A 17,281-nucleotide genomic window follows, 5' to 3' on the forward strand; every position below is an offset into this window, starting at 1 on the left:
TGCAAGTGTTTTTAGAGGTATGTTGCAAGCGTTTGTTCAAAATGTTTCGTCTATTTCAGACGTATGTTGCAGCAAGTGTTTTATTTGGATGTTGCATATGTTTCACACACATGTTGCAAGTGTTTTATCTAGATGTTACATATGTTTCACACATATGTTGTAAGAGCATGTTTCGAATATTTCATCTATGTTACACGTATGTTGCATCCAAGCGTTTCACGTTGCAAGTGCTTTATGAGGGCACAATGAGTGATGGGCGCACGAGCCGGACGCTGGGGATGGGGCGTGTAACACCCTCGGTGTTACCGCTTAAACAACTTGCTAAGCTATGTCATGAGCCTCCTGTTTATGTGTCAGTGCATGTAATCAAGAGTGTAGATCAAATTCCATAACTCATAACGATCAACAGAAGTGCGAAACGAAAGTTAATTTAATAGTCATGTTGTATCACTTAGGGTTTAAAACTAATTTTTATTAAGCAAAAATGTTATAGAGTATGTATGTGATACTTAAATAAAGTTTGAAGTACAAACTTTGTAAATGACAATGAAATACCTGCGGTCGAAAAATGATATTACTAGCTAAGATTTCCAATAGCTTAGAAATACAATTTGAAATAGAGTTCAAGTCAAAACTTAGAAAATTTTTGAAGTTTGTTGACAGTTAGACACTACTATGTTTGGTAATTTATTGTGTGAGATTGGGTTAAGCAATAGGGTAGTATTATGGCTTGTTTTTGTAGTCTAATATACCCTCTTTGGTATAGCAAAAGTGGTTTGGGGATTGGATCAACGGTTTAGTCATGGTCGATGCTTAAAACTTCGTGCACGACACTTGCTTCGGTTGCCTGGCCGTGTGTGCGCGGTCACCATCACGCGTTGCCTCGGTGTCGTTGGGCTCGGGCGTGCACGCTCATGCACTGTCGCGCGTGGTCGACCGCGACTGCCCCGTCCAGGCCGGCCACCGCTGGGTGTCTGGCCTTGTCGTGCGGTGCCACCGCGCCCGTTGCTCAACTACCTTGTCGTCGTCCCATGCGGTCAGCCGTGCCATGCTGCTGCCACTGCTGTCGTGTCACCTGGGCTTGGCCGAGGTCGGCCGCGGCCGTCTCTGGCTTAGCTAGGTCTCAGTTGCCACTGACCCCGCCGCGCGGAACCGCTGCTGCTGCTGTCAACTGCCCCACACGCGTCGCGTCGTAGTCGCTGCCAGCGCCATTCACTCGCCGTCATGTCCGCACTGCCACCCACCTTGCATCGCGACGCTGTCGCTACTGACGCCACTGCGATGCGGTACTACTGTCGCTTGCCTTGTCCTAGTTCACACATGGGCTACCCCGTGCCGTCGTCCCGCCTTAATGGCGTTGCGGCTGCGCATGTCGCGTCCCCACCTATCTCTGTGCGCGCTCGCGCACTGCCGCACGTGGTCTGGCCGCAGTGTCGTGTCACAGGTGCATAGACACCGCCTTAAGTCTGGTCGGCCGTGTCCTGCCAAGGCGTGGACGAGCCGAACCCACTGCTGCGCGCCGTCTCTCCCTCCCTCTACTTTCCGCCGTCGTCGTGTCATGTTGCGGTGAAGTCAGAGAGCGAGCACCGCTCACCAATTCCTCGTGATCGCGTCTCTGCCTCCACGCCCCCTCTCCAGCCGACCCCACCCCACCTTGACTCGTGTCACGACGAGCTCCAATTTTGGAATCTTGCCGCCGCCGTGCCGTTAAGGCCCGTCGCCGCCCCTATCGTGGCCAGTCTCCACTTTACCTCGTGCTAATTCCTTTGCACTGTTAGCTCGCCTTGGCTTCCTCTTTGTCGTGCGCACGCTAGTCGCAGCTCTTGTGCCGCCTCCTCACCACTAATGCGGTCGTGCCTTTACGGTCCGCCGTTCACCTCGTAGCACGCACGCGGCCAGCCTCGCTCGGGTCGTCTCCGGTCGAGTCGGCTTCTTGGTAAGGTCACTAGTGAGTTATCGTTGCTCACCCGCTGCCCTACCACCTTGATTGCTGCTGCGGCTCACCTGAACACCGTCGCCATTGCCGTAAGGTGTCTGCCATCGTGGAGAGGTCCTTCTACGGTGTCCCGTCTCGCGCAACAGTCGCCCATCGTCTCGCGTCGAACCCTAGGTGAGCGTCGGCCTCGTAGCTAGGTCAGCGGGGGTCCCGTGTGGCCGGTGTAGGCGCCTATGCCACTGCTCGCCACGCTGGAGTGCACGGGGATGGCCGAGGGTCTCACCGTTGTAAAGAGGAGAAAGGTCCTAGGGTTTTTTTGCATAAGTGTTGTCACTAGAAATAGTAACGTGGACTGCGGGTTGTTTTGTTCATAGTCCAGGGGCGTTTTAGCATATGTGCCAGCGCGCGCAGGCCTCCTAATCACGGGCTGCCTCCGCACATGGGCCGCCGCGCGCTCGCGCGCGCTTTGCGCCGCGTGGACCACGTGGGCTAAAATCAGTTTAGATTTTTCGTGGAAAATAGAAATAGCTTTTCATTTGTAATTCTGAGCTGAACTTTGGTAAATCATATAAAATCATGTAGGCGTCCAAAAATTGTAAAACTAATTTTGTTAGGTTCTTAAAATTGTGCTTTATCTGTTAGTGTATTTATTTCATATATATATATATTTGTTGATACCAGCGGCTATTAAATCAATTGCGAGTGTTTAGTATTATTTAGATTAATATTTGTAGGAATTTTTGTGGTAAATGGGTAATAGTTTTGTCCATGAAAATTTTATAGTAGCTCCATAGTAGTATTATGTGCCATCTATAATTTTTGTAGCTCCATAATAATTAGTTTGCTAAGGTAACTAATGAACCCTAGTTTATATGTATAGTAAATAAAAAGGAATAAAGAAACTCCTAGGGATTTTATAACTAAAACATTGTGGGAAATTAGCGTCTAGTTCGACAACTTGGATACGTGGCCTAGTACGTTAATCGTCAGCGCTAGCTCGTTAGCTTGAGAGACGTAATCATATTTTAAGAGTTGCGATTGCCGTTGATTATTTACGTCCCTGCGTTGCATCCACGTATTTCATGATAGGAGCGATGTTGGATCGCGGAGTCATCGGGAGTAACGGAAACAAATGGTGACTTGATGATCATGCCACCAAGATGAAAGCTAACTTGGTTATATCTTACCCAGGCAAGCACTGATGCATAACCCCTACTTTTCTGCACTTTATGTTATGTTTGTGCATTAAGTTTTAAAGAGTAGAATGAAACCTACTTGCATATATATATATATATATATATATATATATATATATATATATATATATATATATATCCTATGAGTCTTACTAGTATGACAGGATCGTGTAGATTCCTATGCTACAGGACTTCGGTAAAAGTCGAGTGATTGCCGGTCACTTGCGAGGGATAGGAAAGATATTATTATTGCTATTATATTATCATCATCTGGAAATTTATATGAATGATAATTAGAGATCGAGCGGAACGGTACTTTGGATCTGGACTTGGTTTGGCATTCGAGCGAGGCTCGGGTTGCACTTGTTCCGCCTGTGTCGGTTAAGGACCGGCCGTTGCATTGGGTTCTAGGAAGGTCACAGACTTATTATCCTAAGCACATACTTGTTTATGGGAACATGGAAGGCTCGCTGCTCGCTTGTCACGGGTTCCGACTCTTTTCGGACCGACTGATTAGAGGCGGACATGGTGGAGGTCTAAGCACCACACTGAGTCCGGGATTCAGGTGTGGGGTCTTGGAGTCCAAGTTTAGACGAAGACCTGGACCCCTTGACCGGAGAGTGGTGGGTTGATCCTGCTTGTGCCTAGGGTATAAGTGGGGCGTGTGTTTCGGGGTATCCAGCTGGGCACATTGATTCGCGAATCGCCAGGTAATCCGATACGACTTGTCTAAAGTCTAGCACCGTAGTAAGAACTGGAATGTGAGAGATGGTAAAATTGTTCTGATTGCTTACCACCTGCTTGAAAATAGTACATGTGCTTACATAGAATGGTTAGTTAATGAACTAATGATGACTACTAATAAAATTGAATATAAGGACACACGTTTAGTAATGCTCCTGCAGATGCAATAAACTCATAAGCCAGATATCCTTGCATACCCTTGGAGTCTTTTCTTTCCTCCTGACGGGTAAGTCTTGCGGAGTACCATTGAGTACTCAGGGTTTGTTCTACCTTGTTGCAGGTGACAGGAACATATGGAACTGACACTTGGGTATAGAAACCTCCTGATGGGCTCAACGAGGATTTCCTTAACGTTGCAGACATAGAGTTTATTTGAAACTTCCACCCAAAATATTTTACAATGAAAAACTTATAACATGTTATGAGGTATATAAAGGATCATCACGTTAATGTTTAACTTGTCATTAAATGATCTTAAACATGTATCTTAGGTATGTTCTCACTTCAAGGCCGATTTGTAATATTTACATATGCAAGTAAGGTGTCAGTGTCACTCTTTGATTTCCTTGATAGTAATCTTCTTTACTCCTAAATGAATTGGGAGACAGAAGGTTCAAAATCGAAACCTGTATTTTCAGTTATACGTTCATGGACCTATATACTTTTTTTCTCACCAAGTTTGAGTCCATTGTTTGGCTATCAGACCATAGTAGTCATACATACTTACTGATTGATCTTTCGAAAAAATATATATACTTACTGATCGAGAGCCTACATTCTGATTCCTGCCCACCTTGACCTGTGAGGCATGGCCAGATGAAAGAATCACAACAATACATGACACTCAGACACTGCATACCATACATACTGCGATGTTTCACACGCCATCCCAATGATCACAAGGGGCATGCCAGTAAGCGCAGAAGTGATTATATATTGTTAGCGGGAATATCACAATTATAATGGGGTCCATGCATGCAGAATATGTTACCACACTAATGACACGGTCTTCAGTCAAACAAATTAAACCTACGTGCTCCTCCTTCCAGAATCCAGACAGCCCGCCATACCGGACGGCCTATCCGCTCCGGCACCATTCAGGAGCCAGTCAGTGTCTCCGCCGCTGGACTCATCCGAATTCGTCAAAAAGAAATTCCAGCATACAGGCCCCACAATTGCTGAAAAGTCTAGGTCACCAACCTACGCACAGTACTATGCAATTATTAATTAATTATACATGGTATAAAACAAAACATCAGTCTTCATTTTGATTCTTCTGAAAAGCTAGCTAGGTCGTCTGACGTGACCGGTTAACTGTCGATTGAGCCCGTGACACGCCCATAGCTTGGGCAAGTGAAATCAACTGATAAATAAATAAAATTACTTGCAACCTAAAAAAATAACCAAAATTTGTGCAAATGACAAAGTTCAGAACCTAAGCTAACTGCCACCACCGAACAAAGGAGGAACAAGCTGAGTGGCTCAACTACTTACCACTTAACTGCTAGCTTTGATATATGTTATGCACAAAACTACATCTTTCTCAGCAAACATACTACGATTTTCACAAATCCCAAAACAAATTAAGTTCATTAAACTGAGCACTGAAACATGTTCAAATTAGTAAATGACTTTATAATCAGTAAATAGGTATCCAGTAAGATGAAAGATGATATGCAGGGAGAAGTAGGTCAAAAGAACATGACACTATGTTTTGCCAAAGACATTTTTAGTATGCTGGGAATGTCACTAAAACTGAAAACACAACTATGGCAACCTAACAGACCGAGGATGAATGGATGAGATATTTAAAACGTCATTAAATAGATAGTACATGATCGCTTTTCTTTTTATATGAGGAAATCTACGTTGTGAACTGAATGTAGGCATTGATTGCAGAGGTTCTTGATTCGTGAAGATTGAACTTTACATTTTAGATAGAGCAACGAGATGTTGAGCTGAACACAAATTAAGCAATGAGATCTTGAGCTAAGGCAATGCACGAAACACAAATCCATAGTTTCTACAAAATAATTTAAGCAGGTTCATTCAGCCATGGTACAACTTTCACATAGAAATGAAATGATCGAACATTGACAGAAAATAGCAGCATGGGTAGAAATCTCACTAAGATTCATAGATGAAACTAAAACTGGTACTTATGTGTGTGGTGGCAATGCACTTTCCATGAATACAACACCTACTCAGCGACAAATGCAGCAAATCAAGAGTTATAAAGGCATAAAGCTAAACAAATAGGCTGGAACACATGGAATCCACCTTTGAAGCAGGCGTCAAACAGTATAACTTGGATAAATCATACATCAATCTTGAATCAATGTTTCCAAGAAAGAAGTTGCAGATGCAGGTAGGTGTGAGTCGCCCTCTACCGTTAAAAAATGGAAGCCCGCTGCTGGTAGAACATGGTGTGGCAGCGGAGGGAGGGTCAACGATTTGAAGACAAGGAGCACACCCAGGCACCGCGACCTGCCAAAGCAAGCAAGCACGCTGGGCTCCTGCTCACCCTAGGTGTGCGCGCCGCCGCTATTAAGGGCGCGGATGTGGCACCGCTCGACGGAGAGCCACGCGGCCTCAGCCGCGTGTGCACTCTGGCGATGGGAGCCGCACTGGCGCCAACTGCTATGCCTTGCCGTGTGCCTGACCGGAGTCGCCGCAAGCTGCGCCGCCCTCATCACGCACGGACTCGTCACTGCGCTGCCAAAACGAAACGAAAGGGGGAAGATGCTTGGCTGTAAGGAAAGGTCGCAGCGTTGGATGGGGGGAGGGGGGGGGGGGTTCTGCTGGACCAGCCCGTCGCGGCCAAGAGTCATTCGCTGTAATAGCAGCGTGACCGGTCGCTTAATTGACTTTGCGAATACAGAAGGGGCGCATAGAGAGAAGATCATTACAATCAAACAGATAAGCAAAACTAGGTTTCAAAAAAAACAAATAAGCAAAACTATTTACAAAAATCATTTAAGGTAAAATTACCAAAATCCTCTAATGAAAAAGTTAACCATGCCATTTGCGTGGACAACCTAGCTTGCTAGTTCATTCATACAGTTGAAGCAAAGGCTTGTTGTTGCAAATCATTGAAAATCACTTATTCTAATATCTTAAGTTTTCAGAATAATAACTTGAAGTGCAATTAGCAAAGGACACCATCTAACAACCCTCTAGTGCCGTGAGGCTCATGTCATTCACGGACGATACCTTGTTGTTGTTTGCTCCTCCAGGTTTGGCATCTCTGCGTGCAAAATACACGGGCTGCGTTGGTATTGGGAGCGGCATGGTTTTGTTCTCCAGCATGAACACAACTGCTGACATAAGTGGCCTACAGTTGGACTGTCTTGAACACACAAAAGTCCTATATGGATGCATCTTGAAATTTCATGGAGAGGACAATTCTCTTTAACAGATGAGTCCACCAAATCTTCTATCTTGCCATCCTTCCATAGGTTCCATGCCTGAACAGAGATGAAATCTTTTATTAGCTAATATATTTTGGTGGACCATAAGGTACTGGATTGGGCGCATCCCTCAATACTTACCTGGACTATAAGGTTAGGAAAGTCCATCAGAAGATGTGGTGAGCTGATCTTTATTCCACTCACAATCTCCAATAGCAGAACACCGAAGCTGTAGGTGTCTGACTTGACCGAAAATGCACCTTCCATTGCATATTCAAGTGACATATACCCACTGTACAGAGATTCACTAGTTATTTAGGATAGGGTGATCAACAGTACCAAAATTTTAAATCTGCATGTACCAAAGACGAAGTAATCCAAGCTTTTATTAGGCATGTATTCATAGACTAATAGCTTCTCATCTTCGTGAATACAACAACCAAGAAGCCTAACTAGATTCTTGTGCTGCAATTTTGCAATCAAGACTACTTCATTTCTAAATTCCTCGGTGCCTTGCCCAGAACTCTTGCTAAGTCTCTTGATGGCTACTTCATCGGTACCTTCCAACATTCCCTACATGATTTCGTCGGCCAAAATTATACAGTTTAACTAGTAGTGTGGAGTAATTGTTCAAGGTAGAAAACCGTTTTGCTATAATACCTTGTAAACTTTGCCAAAACCTCCCTTTCCAAGCATATTGGTGTCTGAGAATTTGTCTGTTGCCACAACAATGTCTTCGAAGTCAATAAATGGAAATTCTATATTCTTGTCCCCAGCTTGGTCTGTAGACCTCAAATATTGTAACATGTGTCTCTTCTGGACTTTCTTCTTTTGCCATGTTCCTGCCAGGAGAAATAACAATGGGTTCACCCTCGTCAACACTTACACAACAACTTTCGTCTTGCAATAAATGACTCCTTTTTTACCTCTATGTTTGTACGTCAAGACAAGCGTTGTGAATGTGATTAGCAGCACAAATGCTGTAATTGGGAGCAAAATCTTCACCAAATTTCTCTTCTTTTGAACCGCAAACAGGAGCGTATATATGCGTTAGAATTTATGGCATTGAGTATAAATAACTTACGTTTAAAAAAAGTATATGTAACTTCAAATTGTTTTACTTTGCTTGCATACAATACTGTGACACATCTGTGATTATGTGAACACTCCTGCTAATCTGTCAATAACCTGAGCCTGAACTACTATGTCATGTAAATCTTGTTGGCCCTGGATCTCCGGCATGGGTGAGCCAACCACTCACCAGCGTTGCCGACCACACACTATGGCTAGAGGCAGAAGAAGGGAGGGAGAACAGAGCACACACACCTAGCACAAGCAGCAGCGTTGGCCGGAGCTCTGCGGAGGAGATGGCAAAACTGAACTCTCTTTACTGAGTTGCAGTGGGAAACTATATATACAACTCTACCCATCTAATCCTAGTACACAGACATGTCAGGCTGCCATGCTGCTACAGTGACTAGATGTGACAGCAGGACTGACTTCGACGCCTGCCGCGCGTTCACACAGGGGAGCAGCAGGTTACTTAACAATTCTTCCCCTAATCCTGCTGCTAACCCTAAAACCCCTTCCATGCCGATCATCTTCTTCAGCTCCGTGAACCGAAGACGGCCGAGCGACTTGGTGAGGACGTCCGCGAGTTGCCGACCAGTTTCGACGAACTCGATGATGATCTGCCCTCCATCGATACAGTCCCTGAGGAAGTGGAACTTGACATCGATGTGCTTGCTCCAGTCGTGGAGAACCAGATTCTTCGCGAGGGCGATGACGGGCTGGTTGTCCACCATCAGTGCTGGTGGGTGAGCTTCCACACTGGTCAGCTCGCCCAGCAGCCGGCGCAGCCATACAGCTTGGCATGGCGTTGTGTCCGTCGCCACGTACTCTGCCTCGCACGTGGATAGCGCCACCATCTTCTGTTTCAGCGACAGCCATGAGATTGTAGCCGACCCGAGGAAAACGAGCATGCCAGAGGTGCTCCGCCGTTCGTCGATGTCTCCCGCCATGTCTGCATCGCTGAACATAGTGAGCTGCAGCCTACTTTCGCCGGTCTTGGGGGAGACGATCCCCTGATCCACCGTCCCCTTGACATAGCACAGCAGCCGCTTTACCGTAGCCCAGTGATCCTCTCGGGGATCCTCCATGAAGCAGTTGTCGTAGCCCACGACGAACACAATGTCTGGCCTCGTGTGGACTGGTAGCGTAGACCACCGACGATGCTCCAGTAGAGTGTTGCATCTACCTTCGCTGCGGTACTAGCCTTCATCAGCTTTAGTCGCTCCTCCATCGGAGTCACACATAACTTGCACTCAGCTATACCGCTCTGCTCCAACAGCTTCGAGTGTACGCACTCTGACCGAGCGTGAGCGCCTCCTTCCCCTGTCTCACCTCGATGCCGAGGTAGTAGGAGAGCGCGCTGAGATCACTCATTCAAAAATGAGCCACCATCTCGCGCTTGAAGCTGTCGATGTCCTCCGCACGCGCACCGGTGATGATCAATTCGTCCACATACACGTCGACGATGAGCTCCTCCTTCCCCCATCACCGCGTGTAGAGCGCGTACTCGGTTGCGCACCGTGTGAACCCAAGCTTGCCCAACATGGAGTCAAGCTTGGCATTCCACGCTCGTGGGGCCTATCGCAGCTCGTAGAGCGCCTTGCGCAATCGGAGTACCCTGTGCTCTTCTCCCTTGATGGCGAAACCCGGAGCCAGAGGTTGTCTGACGAAGACCGTGTCCGCCAGCTCGCCATTAAGGAAGGCTGGTTTTACGTCCAGATGATAGACACACCAGTCCTTCGCTACTGCCAAAGCCAGAAGCAGTCGGACAGACTCCATGCGCGCTACCGGCACAAAGACTTCCTCAAAGTCGATGCCCTCGCGCTAGACAAAGCCTCGGGCGACGAGGCGCACCTTGTGCTTGACAATAGCGCCACGCTTGTCCCGTTCGACCTTGTACACCCACTTTAAGATGATCGGATAGTGTCCTAGAGGTGGATCAATGAGCTCCCAAGTCTCGTTTTCCTCGATCGCCTTCATCTCCTCCAGCACCGCCCATCGCCAATTTGCATCATGCTCGGCCAGCGCGAACGTGGGTGGTTCCTCTGCACTAACGAGAAGCAGGTCTAGGTCATTGAGCAGCCAACCCACTAGACCTGATGCCGTCGATGATGTCGTCCAGCCTACGGAACTGCACCTCCTCACCATCGTGGAAGGCATCCACGAACTCAGTGATATCACTTGGAGGTGAGACAAACTCGATCGGCGTCGATGGAGTTCCCTGTTCCCCCGGAGTGGTCAGCACAGCACCTGGAGTGCTCAGCACCCCAGCTATAGTGCTCTACACTACTCCTGGACCACTCATCACCAATCCTGGAGTGGTCGGCACCACTGCAGGAGTGCTCAGCACCAGTCTTGGAGTGGTCGGCACCACTGCAAGACCTCTCGGCTCTGTTACAGGAGCGTTCGACACCCATCCTCCCATCCTGGAGTGGTCGACACCACTGTAGGACCGCTTGGCACCACTCCTGGAGTGCTCGGCACCTCCCTAGGAGTGCTCGGCTCTGTTGCTGGAGTGGTCAGCACCTCCTCTCTAGCGTCTCCACCACTGTGGATGACCAAGTGCTCGACGACGAAGATGCTAGTGAAGCCACCAGCTTCTCCCGTGCCCGGACTGTCCCAGTCCCAGGCCGCCTTCTCATCGAACACGACGTCGCGCGAGACAAGCATCTTGCCTCCGCGTGGGTCATAGAGCCAGTATGCCTTGGTACCTTTTGCGTAGCCCAGGAGCACTATCGGTGTACTCCTGTCCTCCAGCTTGGTGAGGACTGGCTTCATCTTCCTAACATGGCCGATGCAGCCGAATGTTCGGAGGAAGGACATGCTCGGCTTGCGCCCATACCAAGCTTCGAATGACATCTTGCCCTTCAGGGCCTTGGTGGGTGCACGGTTGAGGATGAACACCGTCATGGTCACCGTCTAACCCTAGAACCTTGCCAGCATGCTCTTGGCCTTCATCATAGATCGAGCCATGCCAACCACCGTCTGGTTCCGCCGCTCTACCATGCCATTCTGCTGTGGCAAGTACGGCGCGGTGTGGTGTCGCACCACACCCAGATCCGCGCAGTACGTAGTCAACTCCACCGAAGTGAATTCGCCGCCGCGATCAGTCCTCAGCACACGTAGCTTCTTATCGTTGTTCACCTCTGTGCACGCCATGAACTTCTTGATCGCCTCCACCGCCTCGTCCTTGCTCATCAAGAGTTGCAGTCACATATAGCGACTGTAATCATCCATGAGCAAGAGGAAGTATCGCCGACCACCGTTTGTGGCTGGCGTGATTGGCCCACAGAGATCGCCGTGGACGAGCTCGAGAGCATCCACCATGCGATACTTGGCTGCCTTTGGGAACGGCAGCCTCCTCTGCTTCTTGGCCAGGTAGCTATCACACAGCTCGCCTCCGTGCTTGATGTGAGGCAGCCCTCAGACCATCTTCTCCAGCCGACCAAGCACGTCAAAGCTGAGATGGCCGAACCGGGCATGCCATAGCCACGGCTCCTCGATGTGTCGTGCTGCCAGGCACACTGGCTGCTCCACCTTCAAGTCGAGTAGGTACAGCCAGTTCTGAAACCTCTTCACCTTAGCAAGAAGCCGCTGCTCCTAGTCCCTGATCCTGAGGACGTCGTCTTTGATCAGTACCTCGCTGCCGCACTCATCCAGCTGGCTAATGCTGATGATACTTGAACGCAACTATGGGATATAATATACATCTGTTAGCGTGTGTTGCTCGCAGTTTTGGCACCTAAAGATAATGGTGCCGCGCCCTCGGATCGCCACCCTTGAGCCATCACCGAACTTCACCATGCCGATCACGTCGTCGTCGAGCTCGAAGAAAGCTGCCTTGGAGCCCGTCATGTGGTTGCTGGTGCCGGAGTCCAAGTACCGCCGCTACTCCTACTCGCCGCCCACACCTCCGAGGTAGACTTGGGCACGCGGTTCATCCAGGTTGACAGCCTTCATAGCCTTCCCAAGCTCTTCCACCGCCATCACCTCTCCCTTCTCCTTGGCCTCAATGTCATGCAGAGCACAGAACATCGTCATTAGGAGGGTGGCCTCATCATCAGCCTGCGTCAGATGAGCCTCAGCCTTCTTCTCCTGCATGTGGTTTGGGCACTCCTTTGCCTAATGCCCATCTTCCCATAGCGCCGGTAGGCGTTGGGGTCGACCTTCTTCTTCTTCTCCGAAGAAGCCTTGTCACGGCGCTTGCCATCGCCACCACGGCTAGAGAAGGCTTCCCTAGAGTTCCTCCGGGCAGCCCACTCCTCCTCTGTCAGCAGCAGCTTGCCGCTGTCTGTCGTTGCTGTTGCCTGCTCCAGGCACTCGTCCACCGCCCGCAACCGACCAGTCACATCCTCAATGGTGAGGGTGGACAGGTCCAGCATCGTCACCATGGAGAGAGCGATCTGGATGTACTTCGCCGGTACAAAGTGGAGGTACTTGGAGACCGCCTCTTCTTCGTCGATGGTGACACCATAGCTCCCCAGCTTGCTGATGAGCGTCTGCAGACGGAAGAAGAAGTCCTCCACTAATTCACCATCCTTGAACTTGAGGTTGGCGTACTCCTGCTTCAACAGCTGGGCCATCGCCTTCTTTGCGCGGTCGGAACCGACGCGCATCGCCACAATGGCCTCCCACGCCTCCTTAGCCGAGCTCTTCGCCCCAACGGCTCCCTGTACTCCGTTGGCACAACAGCGAGGATAGCCTCCAACGCTGATATGTCATCTTCTTCGTTGTCGTTGACCTTGTCAACAGCATTTCGGAGCCGTCGGACTCTGAGCTTGACCTTCATGGTCACCGCCCACTCGCCATAGTTGGTGTGAGTCAGCATCAGCCAACTGGTGCCGCTGACCTCCCGCACTGTGTGCACAACGATCTCCTGTCATGGCTAGGCAGCCACAGCAACGCCGTTGCTGTCGCGCATCTCCAAACCGTTCGTCATCGCCAGCGGTTAGTCTGGCGACGGTGCTTGTACGGCTCTGATACCACTTGTTGGCCCTAGATCTCCGGCACGGGTGAGCCAACCATTCACCAGCGTTGCCGACCACACACTATGGCTAGAGGTAGAAGAAGGGAGGGAGAACAGAGCACACACACCTAGAACAAGCACCAGCGTTGGCCGGAGCTCTGCAGAGGGGATGATAAAACTAAACTCTCTTTACTGAGTTGCAGTGGGAAACTATATATACAATTCTACCCATCTAATCCTAGTACACAGACATGTCAGGTTGTCATGCTACTACAGTGATTAGATGTGACAGCAGGGCTGACTTCGGCGCCTGCCCCCTGCCACACGTTCGCACAGGGGAGTAGTGGGTTACTTAACAAATCTTACAACTTCATTTGGAGATTGGAGTAATAGGGCATCGTTGCATCAATGGTTCATTCGGATGGGTCAGGATTAAACATATTGCTTTCGAAGGGGGGTAACTATAATTTAGATGTCGATCCATTGGAATTGATTCAAATACCTGCCTACCCAAACAAGCAGTCAGTAATGTTATGTGAAATTGAAGGACTTGAAACCGGCCCCTCCTCCCTCCTTATCACACTAGTGAGCATTGATGGGTAATGGGCCTAATGCCTTCTTTGGCTACAGACCGATCAACATATGATCCACATAACCATGTGGATTGGTGTGCAGCCAAATAAACTCTTATGGGAATATGATATTGTGAAAAGCTGAGGCTGCAGTATATATGCTCATGTCTATTTACAGATGCAAATTGCTCAAGTTTGAATTTTGCATCTGTGAAAAATGGCATCAATAATCCTTAAAAAAATGGCATCAATATTGCAAATAGATTTAATCAATTTTAGAGTGGGCGGCAGTGCATATTGCATACCATGGGATACGGCGGCAAGCCGGATGTACAGGTCCTGACTAAAGCTGGGAACTTTTCCCGTATCGACGAGATCCCCAGTCCATACCAGGCACCTCGACCTGTAAATCAAAGTCCCGGCAGTGCTCATGTTGACATAAGCATACGCCGTGCAGGAGCAGTTTGTGCTGCACTCGGTCACGCACTGGTCGAAGCTTGTGTTGTCGACATGCATGAAGCCTTGGTGAGCCTTCATCCCAGACAAAGTCACAAAGCGATCCTCCATTCCGCACACCAACGCCTCGTTTCTCCTGCATCCTCTGGAGACGTCGTACGTCATGGTCGTCGATGGGCTCGAACCCATCGAGGCATCGAAAAATCGGCACAGACTCTGTATTGTCGCAGTAGCCGAAAGGGCCGCACGCCGCGTAGAGGTCACAGCCAGAGCTTGGGTGCTCATAACCGGCTGTCCACGACGATGTGTCGTTGTTCCAGGTCAGGAGCCTTATCTTGCCTGTGTAATCAAGCGAAAGACGCGTGTATGCCGGTGAGTCGCCGGAGACTGTGTACATGAAGTAGAGCCCATCTTCGTTTACCCTCGACACGGACGCGATGACAGTGGTAGTAGCATAGCTAACACTACCACCGAACGCCGAGACGTCGTTGAAGAAATTGATGCGGTAGTAGAGTCTGGTCCCATGCCAAACAAAGATCTGGAGGTTTGAGCTGGGATCCATGCTAAGGGAGAAGTCCCCAGTGGACGGGTCAGCAGGGCCCTTCGAAGCAAACAGGCGCGTCACCACATGTCCCTGGTAGCCGAACAAAACCCTCATCGTTGGAAGGATTGTGTCGGTTGGGTGGTCGAAGCTTTGCCACATGGCGGAGCCGTTCGCCGATCGGAGGACAAAGTTTCCAGAGCTGAGTAGCACCGCGATAACTCTGGCGCCTCCAGTGGCCGTCGTCCACAGAGGACGGCCTGTAGTAGAGTCCGACAGCGCGAGCTCTTGGTTGTCGGTGATGGCGAGCTTGGCCGCTGACGGAGTGGTGTTGGTGATTGGGCTGTCACGGTTGGCGACCCACACAAGGGTACGATCAGGGATGTTGTGGTACTAGATTCCAATGTACAGGCTCTCATTGGAGTTGGTCGGGGAGAAGAAGCCAAGCGCAAAGACCCCGTCCTTGGAGATGAGCATGTCTCCAGGGGAGAGTGGCTTTGCTTGTGTGAACTGGTCATCCGATTCGCAGGGTGAACTCAAGAGTAGGAGGATGAAAACTTGAAGGTGGACCTTCTCCATTATTAGGCCCTTCTTCTCCATGTTTCTCTCGTCTCTGTGGCGGTAGAAGAAACTGAAAGCTATGGATAGAACAATTGTATTGTGTTGGGAGCGTAGCTCTCATGATCTCATCACATTGAAGAGCACCAGGAGTAATGTACAGCAGTAATTCAGAGTTCAGACAGTAACGTACTGTATTCTTGAGTAGAGTAGTCACGACTCATGAGTCATGATAGCGAAGCGAGGACTAGCTGACAGTGCAGTCCTGCGGGTTAGTTTCACAGGCCGTTTTCCAGTGTAGCGGTGGCCGCGCACGCGCAGCTCGCGGTCTCCGACGACTTTGTCGGTCACGTCGCCTACCACGCCACCCTGAATAATGGCTGAGAACGCATGAGTTGATCTGTTCCCGTGGCTGCAGGGCCAAGCAACGTCTGGACAGCTTAGCATGTGTTTGGCTGCCGGGACAACGAAGGACGGGGCGAGCCCTTTTCAAAAGTGTTTGGTTCCGGGGAGAGGAGGGTCGGGACCCGTCCCCTACAATCGAGGGGACGAGTTCGTCCTCGTTGGCGGCGTCCCTCGTCCGTCTGTGTCCACGAGCGAAGCGGATGAAGGCGCAGAGACCAGGACGAGCGGATGGAACGCACCTCGATAGCTGGCGGCGTGGAGATTGCGACGGCTTGACCGGAGCCCCTCCCAGCGACGCGGGACGATGTGGATGTGGAATGCGCTGCAGCCGTCAGCTCATGGCAATGGATCTCGCGGCGACCGAGCTCCTGGCAAGCGGCGCCAACAGCGCAACCTCGTGAGGGAGGCGCGCCCCCCTGTGAAGGAAGGGCTAGGCGGCCGGCGCGTCGTGAGCGGTGCAGGCGGCGCTGCGTCGGGAGGGGCAACGAAACGGGAGTTACCGAGCGGGCGGCGGCGCACCGTGAGAGTCCCCGTGAGAAATAAGGCCGTAAGGGATAAAACAGTTGTATTGTCTCTGTGGGGATTTTTTTTTTTGGCTTTTTGATATATTTAGTTACTTTATTTTGTTTATTTGAATTTTTTCGAAAAATATAAATTTGAACTGCACGTGGTATGAATAATGGAATTTAATGATTCAAAAATTGATAGTCATGTTAGGGAGTGTAGTGTGAGGCCGTATCTAGGAACGGACCCAAAATTTCGGACATCTTATTCACGAAACATGACCGTGAACTTACGTGCGAAGTGTTTTTAAATTCTATAAAAATCAAACAAAGTCCGAAAATCATGAAACTTGTTGAGATGTCGTAATATCGTATGTGGAGGCTATGATAAAAATTTCAGAAGATTTCATGCACGTTGTCACGTACGATGCTTACAAAACAGGACATCTCTACATGTGGACACGTTTTTCGCATATCTATGACCGTATCTGTTTCGGATTGTACACATTTTTTGGACAGCCCGCAGATGCGTAGATGGGTTAGTTTTCATGGTCTGCTTCGGTCCGAGACAGAGTTTCGGCATCACCTCCCTATTGTTCTCCGGATACGCACTCTTCTTTGGTAGGACGTGTATCTGGAGAACAGCGGAGAGGTGCTGCTGAAATTCTGTCTCGGATAGGAGTGGAGCATGGAAACTAACCTCATCTACGCATCCACGGGTGGAATTAGGATATATCCTCACCTATTAGACAGTAGGAACACCATGTAGATACAATTGATGGTTACATTACTCACTGATACATATGTTAGAGGATGGATGACCGTCGGTGGATGTACACGGACTGGAGAAGTCAGAGTGATTACACCACGGAATGGATGAACAAGACCGATACTTTCTTGAACAGTGCATTTGGCAAGGCTGC

The 17,281-nt window shown here is 49.3% G+C and overlaps 1 pseudogene; it reads right to left on the minus strand.

Annotated features, from left to right (window-relative positions):
• Positions 1-6,880: 6,880 nt before the first annotated feature.
• Positions 6,881-15,511, minus strand: LOC136494718 (putative G-type lectin S-receptor-like serine/threonine-protein kinase At1g61610; annotated as a pseudogene).
• Between the last annotated feature and the right edge of the window lie 1,770 nt (positions 15,512-17,281).

This window comes from Miscanthus floridulus, chromosome 11, assembly GCF_019320115.1.
Source record: "Miscanthus floridulus cultivar M001 chromosome 11, ASM1932011v1, whole genome shotgun sequence".
Classification (NCBI taxonomy): Eukaryota; Viridiplantae; Streptophyta; class Magnoliopsida; order Poales; family Poaceae; genus Miscanthus; species Miscanthus floridulus.